Source organism: Schistocerca americana, chromosome X (genome assembly GCF_021461395.2).
Source record: "Schistocerca americana isolate TAMUIC-IGC-003095 chromosome X, iqSchAmer2.1, whole genome shotgun sequence".
Classification (NCBI taxonomy): Eukaryota; Metazoa; Arthropoda; class Insecta; order Orthoptera; family Acrididae; genus Schistocerca; species Schistocerca americana.
In genome coordinates this window covers 705,719,749-705,743,226 of record NC_060130.1, presented here as the reverse complement: position 1 = coordinate 705,743,226, position 23,478 = coordinate 705,719,749, and positions in this window count along the sequence as shown.

Genomic DNA, 23,478 nt, shown 5'->3' with positions numbered 1-23,478 from the left:
CTTTTTTTATTTTAGCTTATAGGAAGCAACCAATTACATTTGCCGGCTACTGTGGACGAGCGGTTCGAGGCGCTTTAGTCCGGAACCGCACTGGTGCGACGGTCGCAGGTTCGAATCCTCTCTCGGGCATGGATGTGTGTGATGTCCGTATGTTAGTTAGGTTTAAGTAGTTCTAAGTCTAGGGGACTGATGACCTCAGATGTTAAGTCCCACAGTGCTTGGAGCCACTTGAACCATTTTTTAAAATTTTATTTTAGTTCACTTACTATTACAATGAAATGTAACGGTTTTATACAAATAGTAGTACATACACTTATTTGTCATTTAAAGTTTATTCTGATAGACAAAAACAGCTTAAAGTTGTATTAAAAATTTGAATCTTACCCTATGTCTCAGTATTAAAATGCAGATCAAGGACTTAATTCGTTTTAAGTTCGAAGCTCTGATCAATTACATACGATGTGCAAATGACGCCACCGTATCGGTTACGGATGTAGGTAAAAACAGCAGTGATGTTCCTTGTATGCTATTTTATTACTGGCATGCTACTGGAAGCCGACCTCGGGGAAGATCAGTTTGGATTCCGGAGAAATGTTGCAACATGCAAGGCAATACTGCCCCTACCACTTCTCTAAGGAGATTCGTTAAGGTAAGGCAATCCAACGTTTATAGCATTTGTAAGCTTAGAGAAAACTTCTGATAATTTATTCTTTACAATGTCTGAAGAAACAGACATTGGTGACTATCTTGCAGCTGTACTAAATTCAGGTATTTATTCACAATTACGTAATCTTTCTGACATTAGCTGTATTCGCAATCTTCATACATTTTTAAAAATATGTATTACAAGCCTGTCTGGGAAAAAGAGATTATCGCAATACTAACACTGAATACGTTTGTCTCCTTGAAAACCTGTCGCGGCAATGCAAGCAAAGTTGTCAGCGACGGGGTCGTTGACAGTATGATATATGGAAGCTTGAATCGGTTCCGAAAACGTGCTTGTTAAGGCGACCTCTCGCGGCGAGCGGGAAATCTGGGTTTGGGTTCCGGTCCTGCGCAGGTCTTCGTGTGTCAGCAAATGGCAGTATAATGATACCTGCAGTTGATGCCAGGAAAATTCCCCACTTGCGAATAAATTTGATGAAGCTATTGACAGTGCTGACTGGAACAAATTGCCTGAAATTCTGAAAGCAGCAGAAGTAAAATACCGGGAGCGAAAAGCTATTTAAAACTTGTGCAGAATGCAGTCGGCAGTTATAAGAGTCGAGGGGCATGAAAGGAAGGCAGTAGTTGGAAAGAGAATGAGACAGGGCTGCCGTCTATCCCCGATGTTATTCGATCTGTACAAGCAAGCAGTAAAGAGAGCCAAACAAAAACTGGAAAAGGAATAAAAATTTAACGAGACCAACTAAAAACTTGGAGGTCTGCCTATGACATTGTAATTCTGGCAGACAAAAGATCTGGAAGAGCAGCAGAACGGAATGGACAAAGTCTTGAAAGAAAGATATAAGGTATCAACGATAGCATAACAATGGTAATGGGATGTATTCGAATTCAGGCGATGCTAAGGAAATTAAATTCGGGAACGAGACACAAAGTGGAAGTAGTGCTATTTTTGCAGTAAGATAACTGATAATAACCGAAGCATAGAGGATATAAAATATAGACTAGCAATGACAAGGAAAATGTTTCTGAAGAGAAATTTGCTGACAACGAATGTAGATTTAAGTGTTAGAAAGTCATTTCTGTAGGTGTTTGCTTACAAATGAAACGTGGTCGATTAACAGGTTTTTTTTTTTGTTTTTAGGGCGCAAAACTGCTATGGTCATTAGCGCCCGGTCCGTGACTCAGGAAACAGTAAAAAACCGAAATTGAAAACCAGCAGCAATGGGAACGAAAGTCATAAAATTGGAGAAACTAAAAGCAGAAGGAAGGCTTAAGAATCCACTACAGAAAGGGGTTGGTTGTCCCCAAAAAAAGCTTCAAATGACTGACGTCATTTCACTGGCACTAATAAACTTGAGAACGCGGTCGGCTGAGCGCGTGTCATCTACTAAAATCGACGATATATCAGGCGATAGCTGTAGACGGGAGCGTAACGGATTAAAATAGGGGCACTCAATTAAAAGGTGTCTTACCGTCCACAGCTGAGAGCAGTGGGGACAGAGTGGGGGAGGATCGCCGCTTAAAAGATGTCGATGGCTAAAAAGACAGTGCCCTATCCGGAGTCTAGTTAAAATTACCTCCTCCCGACGACGCGTTCGGGAGGAAGAGGTCCAAGCACAAGGAAGAGCTTTCACGTCCCGCAATTTATTATGGGGGAGTGTCGACCAATGCGCGTGCCATAAATGAACAACACGATGACATAAAACGCTCCGTAGATCGGCGAAGGGAATCGATTGAATAGCTGGCCGAAGAAGAGAGACTGCAGCCTTGGCTGCAATATCGGCCGCCTTATTTCCACAGATACCAACGTGTCCCGGGAGCCAGAGGAACGCCACCGAGACGCCCCCCAGGTGGAGCAAGCGCAGACAGTCCTGAATCCGGTGGACCAGAGGGTGCACAGGGTAAAGAGCTTGGAGTCTGAGGAGAGAGCTGAGAGAATCTGAGCAAATAACATACTGTATCCGCTGATGGCGGCGGATGTAGTGGACAGCCTGGAGAACAGCGTAAAGCTCCGCAGTATAAACCGAACACTGGTCGGGAAGCCGAAAGTGATTTGGGGTGTCGCCAACAATATAGGCACTCCCGACACCTAACGATGTTTTCGAGCCGTCGGTGTAAATAAATGTGGCGTCCGTCATTGGTGCACATAGAGCAGCAAATGCCCGACGATAAACAAGTGAAGGGGTACCATCCTTGGGAAATCGACAAAGGTCACGGAGCAGGCAGATTCGGTGACGGAGCCAAGGCGGTGCTGTACCCCAAGTTGTCAAGAAGGTTTTAGGAAAGCGGAAGGAAAGAGAATGGAGCAGTTGACGGAAGCGGACTCCCGGTGGTAGTAGGGAGGAGGGGCGGCCTGCATACCCTACATCAAAGGAGGAGTCGAAAAAAAGGTCATGGGCGGGATTAGCAGGCATGGAAGACAGATGGCTAGCATAACGACTCAGAAGGACCGCTCGCCGATTGGACAGCGGAGGTTCAGCAGTCTCAGCATAAAGGCTTTCCACAGGGCTGGTGTAAAAAGCTCCAGACACTAAACGTAATCCAAGGTGGTGGATAGAGTCGAGACGCCGAAGAATAGACGGCCGAGCAGAGGAGTAGACTATGCTTCCATAGTCCAATTTAGAGCGCACTAAGGCGCGATAGAGGCGGAGAAGGACCACTCGGTCCGCTCCCCAGGAGGTACCATTAAGAACACGGAGGGTGTCAAGGGATCGCAGACAGCAAGCCGAAAGACAGGAAACGTGGGAGGACCAGCACAGTTTTCTGTCAAACGTAAGACCCAAGAATTTAGCGACGTTTGAAAACGGAAGGTTGACAGGACCTAGATGTAAGGAGGGCGGAAGAAACTCCTTACGTCGCCAAAAATTAACACAAACGGTCTTACTGGGAGAAAAACGGAAGCCGGTTTCGATGCTCCAAGAGTGGAGGCGATCGAGACATCCTTGAAGACGTCGTTCAAGAAGGCTGGTCCGTTGAGAGCTGTAGTAGATCGCAAAATCGTCCACAAAGAGGGAGCCCGAGACATCAGGAAGGAGACAATCCATAATTGGATTGATGGTAATGGCAAACAGTACAACACTCAGCACGGAGCCCTGGGGTACCCCGTTTTCTTGGGAGAAGGTACGGGAGAGAGTAGTGTTCACCCGCACCCTAAATGTGCGCTCTGCCATAAATTCGAGAAGAAAAAGGGGCAGCCGACCTCGAAAGCCCCCAAGAGAACAGTGTGCGGAGGATGCCTGTCCTCCAACAGGTATCGTATGCTCTCTCCAGATCAAAAAATATTGCTACCGTTTGGCGTTTCCGGAGAAAATTGTTCATGATATAAGTGGAGAGAGCAACAAGATGGTCAACTGCAGAACGATGCTTTCGGAATCCGCATTGGGCAGGTGTTAAAAGACTGCGGGATTCCAGCCACCACGCTAAACGGTAATTCACCATACGCTCCAAAACCTTACAGACACTACTCGTGAGAGAAATGGGGCGATAGCTAGAGGGGAGATGTTTGTCCTTTCCAGGTTTCTGAACAGGAACGACGACAGCTTCCCGCCATCGTCTGGGAAAAGTACTGTCGGTCCAAATTCGATTATAAAGGCGAAGGAGGTAACGCAGACTATAGGTTCATAAATGCAGCAACATTTGGACGTGGATACCATCCGGTCCTGGGGCGGAGGAGCGAGAAGAAGAGAGTGCATGTTGGAGTTCCCGCATGGAGAAAACAGTATTGTAGCTTTCGCGATTTTGAGAGGAGAAAGCAAGAGGTCGCACTTCCGCTGCACGTTTCTTCGGGAGAAACGCTGGCGGGTAATTTGAAGAGCTCGAAATCTCAGCAAAGTGCTGACCCAACGAGTTAGAAATTGCGACGGGGTCCACTAATGTGTCATGCGCGACAGTGAGCCCACAGACCGGGGAGAAACTAGGCGCGCCTGAGAACCGTCGAAGCCGACTCCAAACTTCCGAGGAGGGAGTGAAGGTGTTAAATGAGCTAATAAAGAATTTCCAGCTTGCCTTCTTGCTATCGCGGATGACACCACGGCATCGCGCTCGGAACTGCTTATAGCGGATACAGTTGGCCAAAGTAGGATGGCGGCGGAAAACGCGGAGAGCACGTCGCCGCTCACGTATTGCATCACGGCATGCCTCGTTCCACCAAGGAACTGGGGGGCGCCGGGGCAATTCGGAGGTGCGTCGTATTGAATGTTCCGCAGCTGTAAGAATAACGTCGGTAATATGTGTGACCTCATCGTCGACGCTGGGAAAGTGACGGTCATCGTATGTCGCTAGAGACGAAAAAAGTGTCCAATCAGCTTGGGCAAACTTCCAGCGTCGCGGGCGCATGTATGGCAGTTGAGGCTGCAGTCTAAGGACACATGGAAAGTGGTCACTCGAGTGTGTATCATCAAGGGCGAACCATTCGAAGCGCCGTGCTAGCGGAACAGTACCGACCGCAAGGTCCAAATGAGATGAATTTGTCGTGGAGGCAGACAAAAATGTAGGGACCCCAGAGTTGAGGCAAACTAGATCCGCTTGGTGGAAGACGTCTAGCAATAGTGAGCCACGTGGACAAGGATGTGGAGATCCCCAAAGCGGGTGGTGGGCATTGAAGGCCCCAACCAGCAAATAGGGGGGTGGAAGCTGACCAAGAAGATGAAGGAGATCAGCTCGTGCCATTGGTGTGGACGATGGAACGTATACAGTACAAAGAGAAAACGTGTATCCGGAAAGGGAAAGACGGATGGCGACAGCTTGGAAGGAAGTGTTTAAATGGATTGGGTGATAATGGAGAATTTCATGGATAAGAATCATGAGTCCTCCATGCGCTGGAGTGCCTTCAACAGAGGGGAGATCATATCGGACGGACTGAAAATGAGGGAGAACAAAGCGGTCATGGGGATGCAGCTTTGTTTCCTGAAGACAGAAGATGACCGGCGAGTAGGATCGTAAGAGGATCGACAATTCATCCCGATTGGCTCGAATACCGCGGATATTCCAGTGGATAATGGACATAGGGTGAACAGAAAATGGAGGAATGTGACCAAGGTCGCTGTCAACTCAACGAGTGCTCAGAGCTTGCGACCGACAGCATGGAATGGCATTCAGACGAAGGCAGAAGATCCTGATCCATAGGTTGGTCAGGAGCAGCTCCTGCCACCAGCGATTGGCCGATTGATCGGCTGCCAGCAGTGCGCCTCGGCGACACAGAAGACAGCCGAGGGCGATTTCCGCCAGGTGGTGCTGTAGATGGGACACGCCTTGGCGGAGAAGGAGAGGAACTGGGTTTCTGTGTAGCCTTCTTGGAAGTATGATGTTTAGATGAAGGAGGAACCGATGGTTGGGAAGTTGCGGTACGTAAAAGCTCTTCACGAGTATGCTCTTTTTTCGATGTCTTGGTGTCTGACTTTTGGGCTCGAGATTTAGCAGAACCCGACGAAGGGTGAGCCAGAGAGTGGGCAGGCGAAAGTGGTGAGGTTGAACGGGCGATCTTTGCGCTGGCCGATCGGACGACCGTGGCACTAAAGGTGAGGTCGCAAGTCTGCGTGGCCGCCTCCTTTGTTGGCCGAGGAGAAGCAAGGACAGTGCTGTATTTTCCTGTCTGAGGCACGGTGGGCTGTCGACTGGCGAATAATTTTCGAGCAGCAAAGGTCGACACCTTTTCCTTCACTCTAATTTCCTGGATGAGCTTTTCGTCCTTAAAAACGGGGCAATCTCGAGAGGAAGCAGCGTGGTCACCCATACAGTTGATGCAGCGAGGGGATGGAGGTGGACAAGCTCCCTCATTAGCATCCTTGCCACACGTAACACATTTGGCCGGATTGGAACAAGACTGGCTGGTGTGATTGAACCGCTGACACCGATAGCAACGCGTAGGGTTTGGGACGTAAGGGCGAACGGAAATTATCTCATAGCCTGCTTTGATTTTCGATGGGAGTTGAACTTTGTCAAATGTCAAGAAGACAGTGCGGGTTGGAATGATGTTCGTGTCAACCCTTTTCATAACCCTATGAACAGCCGTTACGCCCTGGTCAGTCAGGTAGTGCTGAATTTCTTCGTCAGACAATCCATCGAGGGAGCGTGTATAAACGACTCCACGCGAGGAATTTAAAGTACGGTGCGGTTCCACCCGGACAGGGAAGGTGTGTAGTAGTGAGGTACGCCGCAATTTTTGTGCCTGGAGGGCACTGACTGTTTCTAACAACAGGGTGCCATTCCGTAATCTGGAACAAGACTTTACAGGATCTGCAATTGCGCCGACACCTTTCTGAATAATGAAAGGGTTGACCGCGGAGAAGTCGTGACCTTCGTCAGACCGAGAAACAACAAGGAACTGTGGCAACGATGGAAGAACTGTCTGTGGCTGAGACTCAGTGAACTTACGCTTGTGAGCAGACATAGTGGAAGGTGAGGAAACCATTGCGGAAGAATCCGCCATGATTAATGGCGTCTCCGATGGCGTGCTCCTCCCTTGTGGGGGCCCTCCCTGAGGGCACTCCCGCCTTAGGTGATTGTTCACACCTCAGGTCACACCTCCCGACAAACGGACGGAGGGACCAATCGGTAATTTCGGAAGGTATCAGCTCGGGCAATCACCCCTCCCTGGGCCTGGCCGTTACCAGGGGGTACGTACGTGTCCTATCTGTCTACTCGGGGCGGGGAATTACGCGTTACCCCGTCACCGGCTACGCATGGAAGTGCGTGGGTCGGCCTTCAGACACGCACAGGGAGGAAAATAGAGAAAGGGAAAGGAAAGAAGAGGGGTCTCAAACGCCGCAGCGGAGAAAAGGGCAAAGAGAAGAGGGAAGGAAAAGAGAAGGACAGAGGAAGGACGAAGACTTGCAAGTATAGAAAGCAAGGAATTTGTAACAGTTTCGAGCGTCCGTCTCCGGACGTAGGCACAAACCATACTCCCAGAGGGGGAGAAAGGGAAGGAAAGAGCCAGAGGTGAGGGGGGGAGGCGAAGATGGGGGACAGGGAAGGATGCGGAAAGGGAGGGTATGCAGCCCGGAAAGGAAGGAGGGCCACATTATCTCGTTGTCCCGTGCTCGCTATGCACATATCCACAAAAGAGTTGTGGACCTCCTGGGGGGGGATTATCAGTTCAGACAACAAGTTTGGAAATGTGGTGCCACAGAAGAATGCTTAAGATTAGATGGCAAGATCATGGAACTACTAAGGAGGTGCTGAGTAGAAATTGGGGAAAACTATGGCATAACTTGAATAAAGGTAGGGATAGGTTGATAAGACACGTTCTGAGGCATCAAGCGACCATCAGTTTCGTTATGGAGGGAAGTATAGGACGGCGGGGTTAAAATTGTAGACAGAGTTTTTTGTTCGCCTGGAAAACCGTTTACAAGATTGGCTCAAAACCCCAGCTTTGTAACACCGCATTAAATTCTGTTCAATCATAACTGGAGCGATGCAGTCAATATTAGCGATCGACTCAGTTACGAAGAAAATGGCATAAAAGAAGAGCCAAGTTTGTAATAAAGACAAGGCGAGATGTGAACCATCAGATTATTTTGCTTACAGCATCAGATGAGTGGCAGAGCTACTGCACTTTACTGTCGCGAATGTGTGTGTCTCCAGCGCAATCTCGAACGCTATTTGTGGATATGGCACTAGACAGAAAATCAGGTCTCCCTGCCGATCCATTGATCGGCGTATTTCATAGCAATTTGGGAGGATTTCCCGAGATGAAATGTGCAGCCCCCCGATACGCCGGGATTGTGACGCAGCGCAGTGCTGGGACTACTGTGCTGCACTGTCGTCCATTCTCTCATCGATTCACAATCACTCAATGGAATTAATTCGATGACCTAATTCCGATTTACTTTCAGGAATTAATAACTAGGAGGTACTGCACTCTTCTGCTTCTCAGGTCTCGTTAGAATTTTTGAGTTCACGTAGGGTTTCAATACGAATATTTTCTGCAGTGACCTGCGTCAGAAAAATTTCAAGTTTTTTTACAATTGCTTTAACTGTTGTGGTAAGTCCTAGAACAGTGTATCTACGATTTTTATGGTTTATTTCATTTAAGGATTTTTTCTTTATGGTGGATCCGATTACGTTAGGTCTACCGTCTATTACTGTCAGGGGGTGTTTCCCACACTACCAAATACCTCCTGCGACATGTTATGCGGAGGTAATTTAGATTACGCATATCGTGAAACATACGTAACAGTATACGTAAGAAGTCGTATGGTTATTCAGATGCGTAAAACTAGAAATTTGGATTATTTATTGACGTAAACAAGCTGAAAGAACTCACTGATAATAAAGCAGACTGTATATTAAAGGTAATTAGTAAGGGATTATAAACAACGAATGTTTTTCACTTACTCCAACAAAAGTGAGTAAAACATGCAATTTCACTCGAAGATAGCACCGACAGATTGTTTCAGCAATCAGCCTTTCCTCGGATCCTACATAAATAGAACGGGTATAATCACATACAAGCCGTGAAGTACCGTCTGCCATGGACTTAACAGTGGTTTGCAGGTCAGGCATGTAGATGAAGAGTGCCATGAAGACGCGAGTTCTAGTATTTTAGCTCTCATCTTGTCCATGGTGTCGTAATGATAGATTTTTTAGGTCAGGCTAGGTAACTTACCCAGCCTTTGTGAAATTTTATATAACTTCTGAGCTGATGTTCTTGTATCTACCACACTACAGACTGACGATGACCAGAATTATTTTATAATTTTCCAGCAATGTCAATATTCTTACGGCTGTGGTTTAATTGGTTCAAGTGGCTCTGAGCACTATGGGACTTAACATCTGAGGTCATCAGTCGCCTAGAACTTAGAACTACTTAAACCTAACTAACCTAAAGACATCACACACATTCGTGCCCGAGGCAGGATTCCAACCTGCGACCGTAACAGCAGCGCGGTTCCAGACTGAACGGCCTAGAACCGCTCTGCCACAGAGGCTGGCTGTGGCTGTGGTGACAGGTCGTAAAACGTGGTCCTCTCGTATTTTTAGGCCTGTTTTTCACCTTTCCTAAAGTACAAACCGTCTATCAAAACTATTTTCACGAAATATGATTAAATTCTACTAACGGTTGACTTACCCTCACGTATAATAGGAAAACACAGAGCGATTTATTGTAAGGAAGAGCAACATTAGGGGGTAAAGTCCCATTGACGAAGTTAATAGAGACGAAACACAAACTTTTATTTAGTAATGAGGACAGAATTTGCTTGTGTTATTTTTATGGGAATCATCTCAGCTTTCGACTTAAGCACTTCAGGCAAATCTCAGGACACCTCAACCTAGATAGCTGGAAAGGAATTTCAAATTACGTCCTCTCCAATGCGAGTCGCCATTTTGATCGATCCCTTTCACGGTCCGAAAAAGCTGTTGGCAAGACAAATCCTTGTTATGTGCGACGATGCTAGGCTTCATTTTTTCCTGTAAATGAGCCATCCTTTCCGTGTATTGTGATTGCTGCTGCTCGATCGTCTATGTCGCAAGGACTCTGCCTTGCTTTACGAAAAATCTCAGTCCAGCCATCGCAATTTAGGCCCTCCGTGGTATTTCTAAATCGTTTAAGGGGAATGGCCTACGGTTCCTTCGTAAAGCACACAGCTTGTTCCTTTCCCTATCCCTCCAATTTTGCGTCGCTTCTAATGAATGATCTCGTCATCCACGGAGCCATAAATCATGTTGCTTTCTGCTTAGCAGTAAAACTTATTTTTTGATACTGTGTAAGTGTTGTATGTACTCCTTGAGTATGAGCCACCTCAATGAAGGAGCCGCCAATAGTATGTGCGAAAACATTTCTGTCAAAGACAGTTGAGATCACAGACGGTATTGACTGCTTCACTCAGTCACAGGAATGTATTGGTCACCCATGTCTGCTGTATTTGCCATCGACACTGACTCTTAGGTTACACGTTTATCTGGTACTTCTTGTTTTAATTACTGCGTACACTGAGTTCTCCATTTCGGTTTTACCAACGATGCATTTCGAACTTTTCCCCTCTCCTTATGAATACATCAGGTCGCAAGACATAAAGTATGATCAAGTTCCGTAGGACCAAATTGAGGAGCAGATCTCCAAGGTCATGGAACGTGTCAGTACGTGAAATTACAACATAAACGTAGTGACAGATAAAAGTCAATGTTCATGAACCTTAACGAAGTAACTCCGTAAGTTTAAGTAAACGCTATCAGCAATACTATAAAAATCAGCTTAACTTTTCAAGGAACAGAACACAATAGAAGGAGTGACCCATGAGGAAACTCTTCAGTTTCGATTTGAAAGCTCGTGGTTTGCTGCTAAGATTTTTGAATTCGAGTGACAGCCTATTGAAAATGGATGCAGCAGTATACTGCACACCTTTTTGCACAAGTGTTTAGGAAGTCCGATCTAAATGCAGGTTTCATTTCTGCCGAGTATTGACAGAGTGAAAGCTGCTTATTCTTGGGAATAAACTAATATTGGTAACAAGAAACGACAATAAGCAATATACGTATTGAGAGGGCAAAATCAAAATACCCAGACTCGTGAACAGAGGTCGACAAGAGGTTCGTGAACTCATACCACTTATTGCCCGAACCGCCCATTTCTGAACCAAAAATATCCTTTTAGAATGGGAAGAGTTCCCCAAAATATAGCATACAACAATAGCGAATGAAAATAAGCAAAGTTGACATTTTCGTGTCGAACGATCACTCACTTCTGATACCGTTCGATTAGTAAAAATGGCAGTATTAAGTCTCTGAACGAGACCCTGAATGTTGCTTTCCACGACAGCTTACTATATATCTGAACACCTAGAAATCTGAGGTGTTCAGTTACACTAATAATATGCCAATTCTGTGAAATTAAAACGACAGGTTTTGTTGAATTGTGTGTCAGAAACGGTAAAAACTGAGTCTTACTGTGATTTAGCGTTAGTTTATTTTCTACAACCCATGAACTGAGGTAATGTACTGCACTATTTGAAACCTAGCCAATGTTGGACACAACATCCTTTACTACCAACATAGTGTCATCAGCAAATAGAAATATTTCAGAGTTAACCGTAATACTAGAGGGCATATCATTGATATAAATAAGGAACAGGAGTGGCCCCAACACTCATCCCTGGGGCACCCCCACTTGACAGTACCCCACTCAGACCCCACATCACAGCCGTTATCAACATTGTGAATAATGACCTTTTGCCGCCTGTTGCTAAAGTGTGAGGTGGACCAATTGTGAGCTACTCCCCGTATTTCGTAATGGTCCAACTTTTGGAGCAATATTTCGTAATGGTCCAACTTTTGGAGCAATATTTTGTGATCAACACAATCAAATGCCTTAGTTAAATCAATATGCCAAGCATTCGAAACCTTTTGTTTAACTCATCCAGTACCTCACAGAGAAAAGAGAATGTAGCATTTTCAATCGTTAAACGACTTCTAAAGCAGAACTGTACATTTGATAGCAAATCGTTTGATATAAAATGATCAATTATCCTTACATACATAGCCTTTTCAATAACTTTTGCAAACACTGATGGCATAGAAATAGGTCTAAAGGAAAAATTACAAATATGGGTAAGTACAGGTAACATGTGCAGCACAGTACTTTAACATTCTGCTAGACACTCCATCACAACCATTAGAGTCCTTAGTCTTCAGTGATTTAATCATTGACTTAATCTCCATCTTGTCTGTATCACAGCGGAGTATATCCGACATCAATCTCGGAAAGGCATTTGCCAAGAAATGTATACGATTTCCTGTATGAAATAAGTTTTTATTTTATTTAATTCACCAGCAATGCTCAGAGAATGATTGTTAAATACTGTACATACAGGGTGATTCAACAAGAATACCACATCTTTAGGAATTTAAAACTCTGCAACGACAAAAGGCAGAGCTAAGCACTATCTGTCGGCGAATTAAGGGAGCTATAAAGTTTCATTTAGTTGTACATTTGTTCGCTTGAGGTGCTGCTGACTAGGCGTCAGCGTCAGTTGATGCTAAGATGGCGACCGCTCAACAGAAAGCTTTTTGTGTTATTGAGTACGGCAGAAGTGAATCGACGACACTTGTTCAGCGTGCATTTCGAACGAAGTATGGTGTTAAACCTCCTGATAGGTGGTGTATTAAACGTTGGTATCAACAGTTTACAGAGAATGGGTGTTTGTGCAAAGGGAAAAGTTCTGGACGGCCGAGAACGAGTGATGAAAATGTAGCACGCATCCAGCAAGCATTTGTTCGCAGCCCAGGAAAATCGACTCGCAGAGCTAGCAGAGAGCTGCAAATTCCACAATCAACTGTATGGAGAGTCCTACGAAAAAGGTTAGTTATGAAACCTTATCGTCTGAATTGAACGTCAACTACCCGAGGCAATGGATCGGCCGCCAGGCAGCCCGTGACAGAGCACTTCATCACTGGCCTCCAAGAAGCCCTGATCTTACCCCCTGCGATTTTTTCTTATGGGGGTATGTTAAGGATATGGTGTTTCGGCCACCTCTCCCAGCCACCATTGATGATTTGAAACGAGAAATAACAGCAGCTATCCAAACTGTTACGCTCGATATGCTACAGAGAGTGTGGAACGAGTTGGAGTATCGGGTTGATATTGCTCATGTGTCTGGAGGGGGCCATATTGAACATCTCTGAACTTGTTTTTGAGTGAAAAAAAAGCCTTTTTAAATACTCTTTGTAATGATCTATAACAGAAGGTTATATTATGTTTCTTTCATTAAATACACATTTTTAAAGTTGTGGTATTCTTTTTGAATCACCCTGTATATCTGATTTATCAGTAACAAATACTTTTACTGCAAACTGACTTTATATCATCGACCTTGTGCTACTGGCCAGACACTTCCTTCACAACTGACCATATGGTTTTAATTTTATCCTGTGAATTAGCTATTCTATTTGCATACCACATACTCTTTGCCTTCCTGGTAACATTTTTAAGCACCTTACAATACTGTTTGTAATGGGATACTGTAGCTTGATTGTGACTACTAACATTTTGATACAATTCCCGCTTTGTTCTACATCATATCCTTATCCCACCTGTCAGCCACCCGGGCTGCTCATTACTGCTAGTACCCCGTTTAGAATGTTCTAATGGAAAACAACTCTCAAAGAGTATGATAAATCTGTTAAGGAAAGCGTTGTATTTATCATCTATGTTATCGGCACTATAATGAACCTGCCACTCTTGTTCCTTGACAAGGTTTAAAAAACTATTGCTTTTGGATTAACTTTCCTACATAGTTTGTAATTAAATACGACATTGGTTTGAGTACAAAAGCCTTTTCGCGTTAAAATTTGTGCATCATGGTCTGAAAGCCCATTCACGCTTTTACTAACAGAATGCCCATCTAGTAATGAAGAATGAATAAAAATATTGTCTATGGCTGTGCTACTGTTCCCGTGCACCCTCATTGGAAAAAACACAGTCTGTATCAGATCGTATGAATTTATGAGATCTACCAACATCCTTTTTCTTGCACCATCATACAAAAAATTTATATTGAAGTCACCACATATAACTAGTTTCTGGTACTTCCTACAAAGTGAATCAAGAACCCTCTCTAGCTTGAGCTCTAAAGTTAGAGTTAGGGGACCTATAAACACCAACAATTAAAAGCTTAGTTTCACTGAATTCAACTACCGCTGCGCAACATTCATATAGTAAAAGTCTTACGTTACTTTCGTACGCTGTCAGTCACCTGAGCCAACCCTGCACTAAGCTTCACAATGCTGGTGACCTGGTACTCACTCCCAACACTTCCTGCAAGTGCTGGCCCACACCTCTACCGTGGGAACTACCCAACAGGAGAACCTTCTTTCTGCTAGACTTTGCAACTAACCTAGGCCTCCGAATTGCTGAGGACTGCTGCATGTTCCCTACATATACAGCTACACGAGGCTCCTCTGCACTCAACTCTTACAGTTGGTCATATCTATTGCATGTACGCAAAGTAAAACTGTCCGAATACCTCCTCTTCCTAGCTGCCTTCTTGCCAACTGCCAGTTCCAATTCCCCACCACCCTTTGCCCTCCTCAACCTATCTATTTCCTCCTTTGCGCATTGTAACTACACCTGAAGGGCACAGATCTTACGCTAATGCTCCTCTATCAACTTATTTCTACTACATATTCTGCATTCCCAGGAGAGGATTTCACTAAAATGACCACTGGCTTCCCCACTGCATTCCCCCCAATGAAAATAATTTTAACAAATCCCACACCGTAGCCCACTACTCACAAACTTACGACAGAGCCCACACTTCTCACTCATGGTAAAATTTTACAGTTACTGAAAAGAACTATACGTCTCCGTTACCAAAGTTCAGTTACACCAGTAGAACTATTTACGAACTATCACTAATGGTCTTGAAATTCTCTGCTTATTAAGAACGCAACTACTCGTATTAATACTAATACAACACTGCTAATAACAATACCAACAAAATTTCACCAAATTATTAGCTAAAACAAAAAAATTCAAATGGCCATTGGAACACTAGGCGAAGTTGAAACACTGAAGAAAATTTTACTGAAATATTTCACTAGAAACAATAATAAACGTCAGTTGAAAACTAAAGCACTAAATTTACTACAGGACTTCGACGCACAGAAAACTCAAAAACACAGCGAGCGAAAGACTACAAAAGTTTATTAAGGCATTATTTCGCCACAAACGGCACGCAACACCACTGAAAACTATTAAATTTAATAACTGTATCACAGATCACAAATAAGTTTGTCATTACTTAGCTTGATAACCGCTACAGCTGCAGCGCACGCCGCAAAACGTAAACACAGTAGTGAGGCGCGAGTCTTAGACGAACGACGCAAGCAACGAATAATAGACCACTCGAGTCAATAACACAGGAATAAAGACTGAGATTAATGAAAATCCACCAATAAGTTACTTTTACGGCAAATATTAACACAAATAAACTTCAAAACAAGTAAATGAAGTCTAAAATTTTATAAAATATTAACGAGCAACTTCAACAGCTGTGCAGCACACGTGTCGTCACACCAAAGATCTACACTTCTGAACTTGATTAAAGATACACATAACTAGTGACGAAACGAATAAATGGTACTCATTACCGCATGTCGCTTTTTTCTCTTTAAATACCTCTTCCTCAACTACACTAATCCTTTATTTACTGGGTAATTATTTGGAACGACGAAATAAATATAAATATATAACAGCGTAGCTGTGACAGTTTTATTTCTAGGAAATAAGTTCTTGTTAGATTCGGGCACATTATAAGCTTCTACTTTCAAAAATGCAGAACATTGTGAACAGCAAAGTACTAACTGTGTTTCATAAGTTTTATTGTTCTCTTATTCTGCGTTCGTAAATCACTGGTACTTTTTTTTGCAGGGCCGTTTCAAGTAAGTGGTAAGTTACGCCATCTGTTTTTTCTCAGTCGATGATATGTTCATTCAACAACAAGCTAGCGAAAAGACTATCTAACGTGTAACGAGAAGCATCGTCACTCCAAGTGAGAAAAAAAACTTTATGTTATTGTATTTAAATATCAGAGGTAACCATACCGTTGGGAACATCCGCAATCCGTACGGGCAGACTGCTACGAAATCCAAGGAATCCCTCACGAATGGATTTGCAATAGGTCTTTTTTCACCCTAAATGTAGCACTTTGACATCACAGTCAACTACTGCATATGTCACCATCATTCTAAAGAAATATGAGTTTGAAATGACCCAGTGCTGTGTCCTGTGCCCACTGAAAGAGGAGGCATCGTCGATTCACTGTCATATACCAGCATGTGTTGTGTGTTCTTATACTGGATGGATTACGAACATTATAATAAGGACCGCCCTGAATTATCATCAGTACTGACCGTGATTATTAAAGATTATCAGAGCTGTCTCACTCATCTGCTTTAGACGACCTGGTCGCACCCTTCCTTATACTCATTTTTGGCGCTTCATTCTAACAAATTTAACATCCATCTACATGAGTATCGTGCACTCCACAAGATTTTCAGTAGGGAGCAGGAAACTCGTCTTATTTGACTTTTTACTCTTGCAGCCTACCGAAAACGATTGGTACATGTTCTTTCAACAGCTGGCCTGTCGGCCTACTGTTACTTTGTATGTCATTGATGTCTGGACTGCAGTCTGAGTTACCCACCATACCACACATGAAATCCACCACTGATCTGATTATGTGACATACAGTAAGTCTTATTTCAACTCGTTGTAGCACTGGATTTTTTATTACAGTGATTCTCAAATTTTGAAACAATTTTTTTTGTCTAAGTGTATTAGAGATTTGTAACGCCAATATCATTCTCCGTGGATGTTTCATTCGCACGACGGGCTTTCAATACGTAACGCAACCGTTTCTTTCTCTCGGCCATTGTCGGTTGAAAAATATGCAGAATTTGTTTGGTACATAGTGGAATACTCCCGCTTCAGCCCCTGTAGTTTCATGAAGTCCCAGTTGGCAGTGACGCCATACGCAACCTTCAGAATGTTTTCTGTAACGGTCGTGCATTCCAAGCAGGGAGCTATAATTGAGTTTCTTTTGGCGGAAAACCAGAGAATCACTATGTTCATAGACGTTTGCAGAATGTCTACAGAGACCCTACAGTGAATAAAGCGCGGTGATTCAATGAGCGAGGCGTCTGTTATCATCTCAACAAGGTGGCGCAAACCTGTCCGATCTCCCCCGTGCCGGCTAGCTGTGACTCATGGACTCCTGCAATGTTGTAACGTGCTGACACTCTCGTTCAATGCAATGTAGACGAACTTCTCTTTCTTTATAGCAACATAGGGCCTCACACACGTCAGAACACCAGAGAGGAGCTCACAAAACTTCAATGGAATCTTCTTCCTTATTCGTCATACAGCCCGGACCTCGCACCTTCCGACTTCCATCTGCTTGGCCCAATGAAGAATTACCTCTGCGGAAAGCCGTACGTGGCTGATGGGGAGGTTATTCACGTAGCAAAACGTTGGCTACGACGTGACCAGTAGAGTGCTGTCATGCATGGATACAAGCCATCCCACTAAGATGGTTCAAGGCCGTCGCATTAAACGGAGCCGGCCACGGTGGCCGTGCGGTTCTGGCGCTGCAGTCCGGAACCGCGGGACTGCTACGGTCGCAGGTTCGAATCCTGCCTCGGGAATGGGTATGTGTGATGTCCTTAGGTTAGTTAGGTTTAAGTAGTTCTAAGTTCTAGGGGACTTATGACCTAAGATGTTGAGTCCCATAGTGCTCACAGCCATTAAACGGACACTATGTTGTAAAACAGGGTTCGTCAGCAAAAAGTGAGAGGAATAATACTATGTACTGAAATCCTGAATTAAGCCAACCTGCTTTCAGAAAAAAATGTGTTCCAATACTTACTGAACGCCCCTCGTAGTAGTGATGAGCAGTGTAATTTTAGTTTCAGTTTTAAGATAATTTTTGTGTTACTTGCAGTATTAATATACAGCCTGTCGTAAGCTAACTAATACTAATCTCCTGATCACAATACAAGCGACGGTAATGTTGAGAGTCCATTTAACTGATGATGGTTTTATATAAGAGGTTCACGGAAGTAGGAACGTTACGTGAACACAACAATAAAAAAATTACCAAATTCCGAGAACCTAAAAAAAAAAAAAAAAACAGTGTTCTTCTCGTCGATAGCGGTAGCATCAGTGGCTCAGCACTTTCGTGTGTGTTTTACCTTAAACCTAGTATGTGTAAACTGATAACAGTCCCCGAAGAAGGTCGTGAAATACGATCAAATATAAACTTTCTTTTGTTCAAAAATGGCTCTAAGCACTATGGGACTGAACTTCTGAGGTCATCAGTCCCTTAGAACTTAGAACTACTTAAACCTAACTAACCTAAGGACATCACACACTTCCATGCCCGAGGCAGGATTCCAACGTGCGACCGTAGTGGTCGCGCGGTTCCAGACTGTAGCGCCTAGAACCGCTCGGCCACCAATCTTTTGTGTCTTACATGTTTCTTTAAAGTGATACAATTTATTGCATTATTTTTCTTCCTACATCACTTCAGCCTTTAAAGTATTCCTACAGCTTATATCAAGATCAAATAGGTGCAACAAACGTCACAACACGACTTTTGTAATGAAGGGCCGGCCGGAGAAGCCGAGCGGTTCTAGGCGCTTCAGTCTGGAACCGCGCGACCACTACGGTTGCAGGTTCGAATCCTGCCTCGGGCACGGTTGTGTGTGATGTCCTTAGGTTAGTTAGGTTTAAGTTGTTCTAAGTTCTAGGGGACTGATGACCTCAGATGTTAAGTCCCATAGTGTTCGGAGTCATTTGAACCACTTTTTTTTTTCTTTCTTTTTGTAATGAAGGAACATGTGATGACATAGCAGCACCAGGAAAATAAAAGATAAGTGAATAAATAATACCTAATCCATAACAATTATTGTAATTATTCCCTCAGATTGTGGTAAAACGAATGTCAGTGTTGCCTGATCGCTATTGATAGATGACTTGTTCAATACACGTACGTATAGTCTAAAACTGTATTCGTATCATATCGCACCCAGGTTCACGACATGGCAGTGAGATATGGTCACCATTTACGTTCAGGGGTGTAATGTAGGTAAACAGATTTGATGTCACTTAAAGACAGTAAATAGATTCGTATTCTAATTCAATATAAATACTCCAACCTGACGCGGCCGGCCGGTATGGCCGTGCGGTTCTAGGCGCTGCAGTCTGGAGCCGAGCGACCGCTACGGTCGCAGGTTCGAATCCTGCCTCGGGCATGGATGTGTGTGATGTCCTTAGGTTAGTTAGGTTTAATTAGTTCTAAGTTCTAGGCGAGTGATGACCTCAGAAGTTAAGTCGCATAGTGCTCAGAGCCATTTGAACCATTTGAACCAACCTGACACCTTCTTGCACTTTGATATTCAGTTTCTTAAGACTGTCCGTAGTTCCGTGAACAGTTCAAGACATATGTGCAACACACTCTCATTTCCATTGCAAGACGTTTGGTGTAAACAGAAAAATATAGAAATTTTAATTACTTTAAGTGCAGCGATTTTTATTCAAAATCTCAAATGAATTAACTTTTGAAATCACACTATATACCAAGGGAAATGACTCATGAGCCACTGAATAAAAGATAGCTGCGACGCCGATTGCTTCCTCCCTCGACGCGATTGTAATGATTGTATGTTTCACGTGGCTGAAATGTTATACCAAGTAGTGAACATGGAGGGTGCATCGACCACAAGACAAGTGATCTCTACACATATGATCATATCGCCACCACATCGAAGGTGTGTGACACATCACACACCATCTTGGATGTCATGCAGATACTGATATCTTATTGTTGTACTGGGTCAAACGTTTTCCGAAAATACCCTCGTTTGGGTAAAAGAGCCGCCTCAAAGTCAACTGCCATTGACAACAACACAGGGGCCACTGTCGAGCACTGCGAATTGGAAAATGCAGAACATTATTCGCAATTTCGATGCTAACCAGTCATCACCAGTGAGCGCCCATACTATCCAGGACAATATCCTCGTTAGAGAGTGTAGAAACCACAGACCCATCGTGTACTTTTGATCACCGACCCAGGCAGGGCACGGAGATGCGTCCAGGAGCACAATTGTAGAACACTTGAAACACTGGCATGGGGTCGCATAAGCTAATCGGTTACAATAAAAACTGGTACTCGCCGAAGGCAAGATACCAGTAGAGTGCCTTTACTTAAACTGGCTTCTAAGGTGAGTCTTAGGGTCAGTAATGCCTCGCATGTTCTTACATTTCTGCGGAACCCACACTGATCTTCCCTAATGTCGGCTTCCAACAGTTTTTCAATTCATATGTAAAGAATTCATGTTAGTATTCTGCAAACGTGACTTATTAAACTGATAGTTCAGTAATTTTCAAACCTGTCAGTACCTCCTTTCTTTGGAATTGGAATTTTTATATTCTTCTTGAAGTCTGACGGCATCCCTCCTGTGTCATACATCTTTCCCATCACATAGAAGAGTTTGGTCATGGCTGGCTCTCCCAAGGCTGCCAGTAGTTCTAACGGAATGTAGTCTACTTCCGGGGCCTTGTTTCTACTACAGTGCTCCGTCAAATTCTTCACGCGGTGTCAGATCTCCTATCTCATCTTCGCTACGTCCTCTTCCATTTCCATAATATTGGGCTCTAGTACATCGACCTTATATAGACCCTCTATACACTCCTTCCACCTATCGGCTTTCCCCTCTTTGCTTTGGACTTGTTTAATATCTGTGCTCTTGATAGTCATACAGGTGGTTTTTCTTTCTGCAAAGCTCTCGTTAGTTTTTCTGTAGGCGACATCATTCTTACCCCTAGGGATATATGCTTCTACATCCTTACATTTGTCCTGTAGGCATTCCCGCTTAGTCTTTATGGACATTCTGTCAGTATCATTTTCGAGACGTTTGTATTCCTTTTCACCTGCTTCATTTACTGCATTTTTCTATTTTCTCCTGACATCAATTAAATTTAATATCTCTTGTGTTACCCAAGGATATCTACAAGCTCTCGTCTTTTTACCTAATTGATCCTCTGCTGCCTTAATTATTTCATCTCTCAAAGCTGTCCATCCATCGTCTCCAGTATTCTTTTCTCCTGTTCTTGTCAATCGTTCCCAAACGCAACCTCTGAAACTATATACAAACTCTATTTCTTTCAAAATGAGATTTTCACTCTGCAGCGGAGTGTGCGCTGATATGAAACTTCCTGGCAGATTAAAACTGTGTGCCGGACGGAGACTCGAACTTGGGACCTTTGCCTTTCGCGGGCAAGTGCTCTACCAACTAAGCTACCCAAGCACAACCCACGCCCAGTCCTCACAGCTTTACTTTTGCCAGTATCTCGTCTCCTACCTTCCAAACTTTACTGTGAGGACAGGGCGTGAGTCGTGCTTGGATAGCACAGTTGGTAAAGCACTTGCCCGCGAAAGGCAAAGGTGCCGAGTTCGAGTCTCCGTCCGGCACACAGTTTTAATCTGCCAGGAAGTTTCATATCAGCGCACACTCCGCTGCAGAGTGAAAATCTCATTCTGGAAACATCCCCCAGGCTGTGGCTAAGCCATGTCTGCGCAATATCCTTTCTTTCAGGAGTGCTAGTTCTGCAAGTTTCGCAGGGGGGCTTCTGCAAAGTTTGGAAGGTAAGAGACGAGATACTGGCAGAAGTAAAGCTGTGAGGACGGGGCTTGAGTCGTGCTTGGGTAGCTCAGTTGGACAGTCTGCCTTTGGCGGTGACACAGTGCGGACCGTGTTGCTTGCCAGCCGCGCTGTGGTGCGCGCGCCTGTTTGTTTACGTCGAAGCGGCTTCGCGTGTGCGGTGTAGTGATTCTAGAATGAGATGGCACACTCGTACAGAAAAACGACTTTGAAGTTCAGTTTTGCGAACTAATATACACGACCAAAGGCACACGAGATTGAACGTTTTTTAAGAGTAGAGGTAAAAATCGATCCACAGGAAATTGTGGGAATCCATTTATCGATCGTTTCAAGCGTCGTCTATGTCAAGCTTGTTGACGAGGCTGCTTGCGAAAGACTTCTACAACGATCACCGAACGGGTATCGTTTCTGTCATGCCGACGGGAATGTTGGTGCGGTTACGGTCGATCACGCGGGAATGGGGGTCCGCACTATAGGAGTCTTAGAACTTCCGTTTGAGGTCCCGTCTGAACTTGTTATCGACGCCTTTCGACCATACGGTACAGTTCTATCCCATGTGACCGAAAAATGGACGAGTTTTACCACATACCCCGTCCTAAATGGGGTGCAACAAATACGGATAGAACTGCGAAAGCACGTCCCCTCTTATTTGTACATAGGAGGTTGTCGAGCGATTATAATCTATGATGGACAACCTCGCACTTGCTCGGGGTGCGGGAAAGATGGTCACGTCAGCTCGGAATGCATCCAGCGACGTTTAGTGCAAACCCCACGGGATGACGTTCAAGTGCCACAACAGATGACCGTATTACCGTTGACCTTTGTGGAAGCCCTGAGAGGAGACGTGAGGGAGACTTCCGATGGGCACCAGCAGCTGCGTCCTATAGAGGACATAGACACCAACGGACTGGAACTCCGACCACAGGTTCCACCACAGCAGACACAGGACACCACACAAGAGATGCAGCTGACGGCCGCTCCAGGCTCATCCGTGGTGGCTGCCAGTGCTTCCACCGAGAGCGTGATAGGCCAGGCCCAAGGCGGAGGATACGCAGCCCAAGCAGCCGATGCGGAAGCAAGGCAACGGAAACAGCGTTCGCCGAAGAGAAGAAAGAATCGTCGACTGACTTCTGCTGACGATAGCCATAGTCCCGAGGGGACAGTGGTCGACAACGACAGTATCGACCTGAGACCAGCGGGTTCAGCAGATACCGAGATGACGGTGCAGGAATTGCACAGCGACGATAACTTCAACTCTCCTTCTGGTGACCGGATGGCAGAAGTGGAGATGACAACTATCCAACATCAGAGCGGTGACAACGTTGCCTACCATCCTTCGGCCAGTTCCGGAACTATGCTGGGGGACTGGGCGCAAGAAATGGACCAACTGGAACAGAATGAAAATACGAACGCGACGATTGAGGATAGTCCTGGCCAGACGCCGGGAGGGGCCGGGGAATGTTGAATAACTTAGTGTGGTGAGGAGCGCCGGGGGTGCAGATAGACGACAGCAGTCTGGTTTTCAACACCATCGCTTGATGACACCCTCGTACAACTGATGAACACACGCCACGCGTACCGCATTGCAGCGATAAACATTAATGGCATTCGAACACTGCCTAAAATTCAAATGCTGAAACATATATTACGCGCTGC